General features: G+C 34.5%; 1 long non-coding RNA gene across 4 annotated transcripts; it reads right to left on the bottom strand.

Annotated features, from left to right (window-relative positions):
• Nucleotides 1-1,654: 1,654 nt before the first annotated feature.
• LOC139899531 (uncharacterized) lies at nt 1,655-5,438 on the bottom strand. 4 transcript variants are annotated; one of them, XR_011777545.1, is made up of 5 exons: nt 5,228-5,438; nt 4,752-4,836; nt 4,180-4,217; nt 3,950-4,055; nt 1,655-3,856 (listed from the first exon to the last, which is right to left on the bottom strand). It is a non-coding gene; the product is annotated as an uncharacterized lncRNA (long non-coding RNA). The 4 variants fall into 4 exon arrangements; XR_011777544.1 differs by having other exon boundaries at nt 1,655-2,001; nt 2,237-3,856; nt 3,950-4,836; XR_011777546.1 differs by having other exon boundaries at nt 1,655-3,567; nt 3,710-3,856; nt 3,950-4,836.
• Between the last annotated feature and the right edge of the window lie 2,271 nt (nt 5,439-7,709).

Below are 7,709 nucleotides of genomic sequence, written 5' to 3'. Positions count from 1 at the left end.
TTAGATTACAGAAATATAATTCAGGTGGTATAACCGACCATATATAACTTAAATAACATAAATATAAATGTTAGTTATGATGATAATAATATTTACCTTACTAATAAATAATAGAAGATATCGTTAAAGAATTTTTTCTTTTTTACCTTGATTAGTGACTTGTGATTGCTTAGATAAAACCTTGATTATACGGAGCACTTCGTGCTGATAACGTGTTATAATTCAGTAGGCTTATAACTACCTTTAGTGGTTTGATGTTATAATTCAGTAGGCTTATAACTACCTTTAGTGGTTTGATTCTTGATTAAGAATACTAATAAAATTATAAGAGGAGCAAAGAGAGTATATGAGAAGAATATATATTATATATATATGAAATTGATATATGATATTGGTGCATCTCTTACACTCCCATTTGATGCATATTTATAGTGCATAAGATATACTGTACAATACCCATATTTTCAATATGTAAATAGTAAAGAGATAAAGCTAACACCCACTTGCTTGACTTTTAATTTCATAACAAAAACGTAATTATATCTATGTTAAATTTGTGGTCCTTAAGATATACTATCTACAAAATGTTATTTGCATATACAAAAATGTTATTTGTAATGTAGTAAAATATTTAATAGTGAGTAAAAAGTAAATGTAATACTCCGTAAAATGCATAGCTCATACACCATATATCAAAAATGTCGGGTAATTTGTAATCGGATTGTTATTTTGGTGTTGTTTATCATTTTTTAGTTAGATTTGATTTATTGTTTTGGTTCTTGTTTTTTATCGTGTTTCGGCATCGTTTTAGTGATTCGGTTGTTTAAGGCGCGGGTTTAGTTAGCTTTTGCTCTTTAGTTAGCGATAAGGATCGTTTACCAATTCCGAATTTTGCGGCGTTTCTATTTTGATTGTATCTTTGTTCGTCTTTTTCATCTATTTATGAAAAAAACTTTGTTCTAATATTATCGTTATTTTAGCCAAAATAAGAAAAAAAATAAACCACTCAGGCTTGCCTGAGTGGCCACCGAGTTGTCCAATGAAGCACACCACCCGGGTTCAACCCTTGGCTCTGTCAAATTGTTCAAAAGGGAGTGTGACAAGAGGGTGCGCATAATGCGCAATTCACCCGGTACCAGGTCTCGCGCTCGGGGGACTTGATTACCCGAGGTTTTACCTTCTATAGGGGAGCCAATGTGCTCGTTCATAGAAGGGTTTCCTTGCTTACAAAAAAAAAATAATAATAAAATAATGAATAGATATCCCACTTTAGAATTGTTTTTTTTTTTTAACTTACGTCGACTGTTAAACACAAAGTTTATTCATTTTGTTAAACATTTCAAAGGTTAAACTAAAACTTTATAACCTTTTAAGATTTTAAAGGTTTTTCAACAGTATACTTTAGAAAATTAGATAGTTTGAGTTTCCAGAGATTAATAAATATTTTTTATTTATATTTTACGTGTGTGTATATATATATATACTAGCTGAAGACCCGCGAATTCGCAGGGTTTTCTAGAATTTAATCACGAGTGACTTTTAAGAATCATTATATTTTATATAGTGATGGTAATGTTTTTACTACATCAATTTAGTTAAAGTACATTGGTCATTACATCTTTAAAAATCAAGATCTCCACATCATCTAAAATCAAATCTTTTTATTGCCTATTTAACTGAACATTTTTTAAATTAAACCTTTTCAAATTAAAACATAACCCAAATGACATGTTTATACAGCAAAAGAAATTACATGGTGAAAAAGCGTCAATCGACCTTTGTATACTGCCAACCAGGATTGTGATTTAATCAACAAATAAAAGAAGAAATCTCACTGCTTCAGAGGCGTCTTTAGCAGCTGCTGTAAACCAGCGAGACCGTTGTTGATTCATTTTAGCTCTGGAAGCCACACCGTCTCTAGAAAACGGAAGTGCATACAGATGAGAGCTAGTTCAGCATGTACCTTATGCACAACGTCATCTACCATCCAATGTTAAAAGCCTGTAAACAACGCAATAACATGGTACAATTCCAAATAATAAGTTTATCATGAAAAATGTAGGTAAAATAAGAAAAGATCGACACTTAAGAATAATCTATAAAGCAAAAAAGTTCATAATATATATTTAGCTTGTAAAAAAAAAAAAAAATTTGAATGACGAATTTTTATCAGCAGATCATTTATTTCAACGACCCTCATCATTTGCAACCACACACGCTAGAAGGAAACTTCTACCCGGGTTGCTTGGCAACTAATCGCGGGACCTGGGTTGGTTGACAACTAATCGCTTTTAAATTGGAGAGAAAACCTTCCGCCCCCATGAATTGAACCCGGCTTGCTTCTAATCGCGGACCCTTCCACACTGAGGCATGATACCATTGAAGCAAACATTCGTTGATATTTAGCTTGTAACAAATGAAATTAGAATAATATCATTAGCATATTTTCATCTCATTATGAATCAACTACAATATATTATTACATATGTGTGAATGTGTCCATCAAATCAAAACATTGCCTTATGCTAGCCACCTTCGCTTCTAACAAATGCTCTATAGTTATGAATCAACTACAATATATTATTACATATGTGTGAATGTATCCATCAAATCAAAACATTGCCTTATGCTAGCCACCTTCGCTTCTAACAAATGCTCTATAGTTACAGTTACCTTGCATGTTTGTTTACATAAAAAACAGAGTGGACTTTTATCAGAAAATCAGTTAAGGACCCAAGTGGCCAAGTTACACAAACTTTATATTTGGAATGCTTACATAAAAAAACATTACCATCATCTTGATGGTCGCGAGAACAACAAACTATTCCCGTTAGTGTTACAAACAACCATCATAATGTTACTGAGGATCACCATCTGTTGTAACCCCATATTTGGGCACATCACTATTTGCCTATACATGTTTATGATACATTGATACCCAATATCTAACAGATAAAAAACATGTAAGTTGAATTTGCCATGAAGGATTTTTAACTAAGACATACCAATTAAAAAGGGATACAATTGCCATTTGCATCAACAGTATCAGCGAAATAAAATATTTGATTAAAGAACACCTTTTTAGAAAAATTAATCACGGACTAAAGGAAGAATAATAAATTAAAAGCAATATGATAATATCAATACAGATAACTTCACATAGCAAAAAGCTAAAACCCTCACAAATAAATACATACATCTAAAGAAAACAGGCTAAAACCCTAACACATAAAAAAGGCTAATGCCTAAACATGAATACTAAGATAACTGATACGAAAATCTTCCCACTTTAAAACAAATGAGTCGAATTTGACACCTTACAACCAAAGGGTGCATTGGAGTTCAGTTCCTACATAGATAGACAACCTTCTATTTCATGTTTAATATGAAATCTTGGGTAAACTTGAGTAGTACAAAGGTGGGTCACTATCCCTAATTTCAATGGGTGGTGTTTTAACATCAAATAAAAAAAATAGTGTGAAGAGAAATAGCTTACACAAAATTCTAATTGCTGAAATTTACGATCAATGCTACAAACATGAAGTTGCTTTAGCACCGTAGCACGAACTGCAAATTTAATTTTTATCAACATGTGTTATACCATCAGCTTGCTCCTCATTATTGGACTTCTCTAATTTGTATTTAGATGGGTGCCATTTAAACATGAGAGGATCAAATAATAAAATAGTACGAAGCAATAGTAGCTTACACAGGAAAAACCTCCTCCATAGCGGTTAATGTATATCAACACCAGTAAAGAATGTGACAAAAAATGATAACACTAACCATCCCATCCATGAGATTTCTACTCGTGCACAGGGACCCTTAACCCCGATCCTTTGTGTGTTTCAGCTCCCTGTATAATATTCACAGCTGATATCGTTAAATAAGTGATAACTAATATTTATCAAACTAAATAAACAATAAATAGTAGTAGCTTTGTATGGACCTTTAGGTAGCCACCAAGATCATATGTATGGAGTCCCACGAGGTGTCCCAGGCCATGTGGCATAAATATAGAACCCAGACGTTCGACCATCATTTCATCAACATCTCTAGAGGCAAGTCACATGAATAATAAGATTTGTGAAAGTACAAAAAAATATTTTCTATGAATGGTCAAAATGTCCAATACAGATGTGATATTCACATAGAATAACTTGTGTGTAGAAAACTAACTTGCCCAAAATATCGAACTTTTGACCTTTCCACCATATCTGCAGTAGGGTGAGAAAGTCATCTAACAAATTCCAATCATTAATAAAATTAAAACTTTATCACTTCAAACTAACACCATAATTTGTTGTTGTTAGTAACTCAAATGAGCACAATATACGTATAGATAGATACGGAGTACATATTAACATAATGCATCGTATATAAAACGCTAAGTAGATATTTTATGAGGTGTATAACCAAAACTGGTCCAGAATCCCATATAACAACCGAAATGCATCAAAGTGACTGATGATGATCACATGACTGCTATAACTCATCATAGAACATGGAATACTTACTACTTCTTGGTTGCTGCAACATCCTAAAATTACTAAGAAAAAGGCAAAGCTTGTAAGTAGAGTAGGTGCAAAGATTTCCGGATGTGCCTTACAGGTCGGTACTCATGTTGGATATAAATTATCACCCTTCCAATTAATGAGCTAATATTAGAAATTTTAGATCCAAACCACCCGCAAACTAAGGTATTTAGATTTAATAAGCAATTTCTAACACACATAAGAGTATTATTGTACCAGAAGAAACGTGATTTTTGTATAAGTAGATGACTGAATCTGGTCAACGACTTGCTGCAGCAGCTTCTCTCATATAGGTGGCTGCCTGTGTAACAAAAAGATCACATTAAGCATAAATTTTATAGAATGCTATTAACAAACAGATCACAGTAAGCATAAATTTTATAGAACACTATTATCTGTCAAACAACAGCAACACACATAACAGGTGTAAATCAATGAAACCTTACTAAATCACGTAACCGTGTAATCAATTGATTTACGAAACGCTATTCATCAAAAAACATTTTAACCTGATACATCAAGATTGATCGACTTACCTAAAACCGTAAATGCAAAGGGATATCAAACCCTAACGCTTTGATGTTTAAGAAAATCAATTTTCTTTCGATAATTGGATGATGAACCGTATTTATCAAACAATTATTCTACAGAACTGTTGAATCAATCGAAATAACAATGAACGATGAACGTACCTTTTATGACGGTTATAGAAAACGCGCATTAGATGTGTCACAGCGATGTTGAGAGCGTATTATTAACTTTGATCATTCTGATTGAACTTGCGAATGAGTTCTCTTCCAAAAACCCCTAATTTCCTTTAATTTTCCCGTTTGATGATGATGATGATGAATACAGAGTGATATTGCTTGAACCCCTATTTTCCCTAATTTGTTCCGAGTTGTTTTGGATGGATAGGGGTACAAACGAGAATTTAGGTCAGTAACCATCACATATCACGTGATTTGTTAGATTAGGGATAATGGATGGATGAGATTAAATCATCAAGAATAGTCATAAAACTGGACAAAATTAATCAAAATTCAGTCATTAATAAAAATTTTATATATATAAAGAATTTTGTCATCCCATTTGACACTAAAAACCCAATCTGACACAAGTAGTTCAAGCTAGTTTTAAAACATTACTCCTCTTACTTGATTAACCATAACCCAAATTGACATCTTTTTAAGTGAATGCGTCATAATGGACCACATGATATTACTTTCGCCCGTACAAACTTGATTTACCGAACATTTCTTCCCATAGATACCAACATATCCCCACTTATTATTCCAGCCTAGCCATGATATCCTAGTAAAAGGAAGTACATGTGATGTCTAAAATCTAAAGATAATTTACCCATTACCCAACCTTAACCTACCCATTTTAACACCTCAACACCCAACAAATTACAAAGACATGAACAAACCCGATTTTTAAATATGTAGCACAATCACATCTAATTTGGTCCATTAAGGTAATGATCGAATAACTTCTATAACATTGTTACCATATGCAGTTTGTGTTGGTTTGATTTTTTGGCTAGTAGAAGAAATGTTTTTTGCTTAGTCCCACATCGGTGGATGGAAAGAGTGGGAAGTAATCTCTTTGGTTATAAAAGGAGCTTATGGGATTACTTCCAAATTGCACCAATCAATACACTTTAAGTATTTGATTATTTCTTTCTTTCTTACCCTTGTTTGAGAGTTGTATAAGTTAAATATTTTGGAGAGTGTAGTTGGCTTAAGAGAGTTGTCTATATCATTGTAACAATTTTTAATATAGTGTATTTCTCTCTTTGGGGGCCGGTGGTTTTTCTCCTGTTTTGGAGTTTCCACGTTAAATCTTGTGTTGTGTATTGTTCTTATTTCTTTACTATTATTGTTGGGCTGGGTGGTGGGAATTAGTGAGACCGTAATTTCCCAACAACTGGTATTAGAGCGTCAGGTTTGACGGGGGTCTTTGTTATAGGAGTCCGAGTATGCTCTGTGGTTGCCACGGGAGTGGATCGTCCACATCAGAAACGAGTTCTATTGATCGTATAGGGTATCTGGTTAGACAATATTTTTTCTGATTCGTAGTAATAGTTGAATTTGTTAGTGGCGAGTTGTGGATTTCCGATTTAAAGGGTCCTGGCTACCTGCTACATCTTTTGGCTATTTGAACCGTGAGTAAAATAAGAGAAAGTGTTGTTTATAGGATACAGATACGATGTCGAAGTTCAGTCCAATGAGGTTTGATGTAGAGAAATTTGATGGGATGATCAATTTTGGCTTATGGCAGGTTTAAGTCAAGGATGTGTTGATTCAGTCTGGGTTACACAAGGCATTGAAAGGTAAACCCACCATTGTTCCCGGCAGTGATTCTAGCAGTAAGTTCGATGAAGAAGAATGTGATGATATGGATTTGAGGGCGGCGAGTGCGATTCGTTTGTGTCTTGCAAAGAACGTGCTTGCAAATGTGCACGGGTTATCAACGGCTAAGGAACTTTGGGATAAGTTGGAGCAGTTGTACCAGGGCAAGAGCATCTCAAACCAGTTGTGTCTTAAGGAACAGTTTCATACTTTACGTATGGATGGGGGTTCTAAGATTTCAGATCATCTGAGCATTCTGAATGGTATTGTTTCAGAACTGGAGGCTATTGGAGTTAAAACGGATGATGAAGATAAAGCTTTGAGGTTGATATTATCTTTGTCATCGTCTTATGAACACATGAAACCTATTTTGATGTATGGGAAGAAAACTCTGAAGCTTGAAGACGTTACTAGCAAGCTCCTATCCGAGGAGAAAAGACTGGAAGGTAACGGGGTCTCGTCATCAGGAGATACGATAATGTTGTGTTCGGATAGGCGAAAGAGAAACTCTGGGAAGAATCTGGTATGCTGGAGGTGCGGGAAGACTGGACATGTAAGGGTTAATTGTCTCGGTAGAGCTAATCCGACAAATGGCTCCAAAGACGCTAACATTGTCTCCGTTGTTACGGAGAGTGATGAATTCCTCTGAAGTCACGTCATCCTCATGGTGTGTCCGCGCCACCATGGAAAGGGATGTTCGTTAGCGGTTCCACAAATTGCACATAGGCATTGGTTTGGCGTTGATGCAGGTTGTGTGGTGGAAATAAATGCTGTAGCTGATGAAACTTCCAGGTAAAGCCAAACAGGAAGTTGCACCATA

Source organism: Rutidosis leptorrhynchoides, chromosome 3, assembly GCF_046630445.1.
Source record: "Rutidosis leptorrhynchoides isolate AG116_Rl617_1_P2 chromosome 3, CSIRO_AGI_Rlap_v1, whole genome shotgun sequence".
NCBI lineage: Eukaryota > Viridiplantae > Streptophyta > Magnoliopsida > Asterales > Asteraceae > Rutidosis > Rutidosis leptorrhynchoides.
This window is presented reverse-complemented; position numbering and strand designations above follow the sequence as displayed.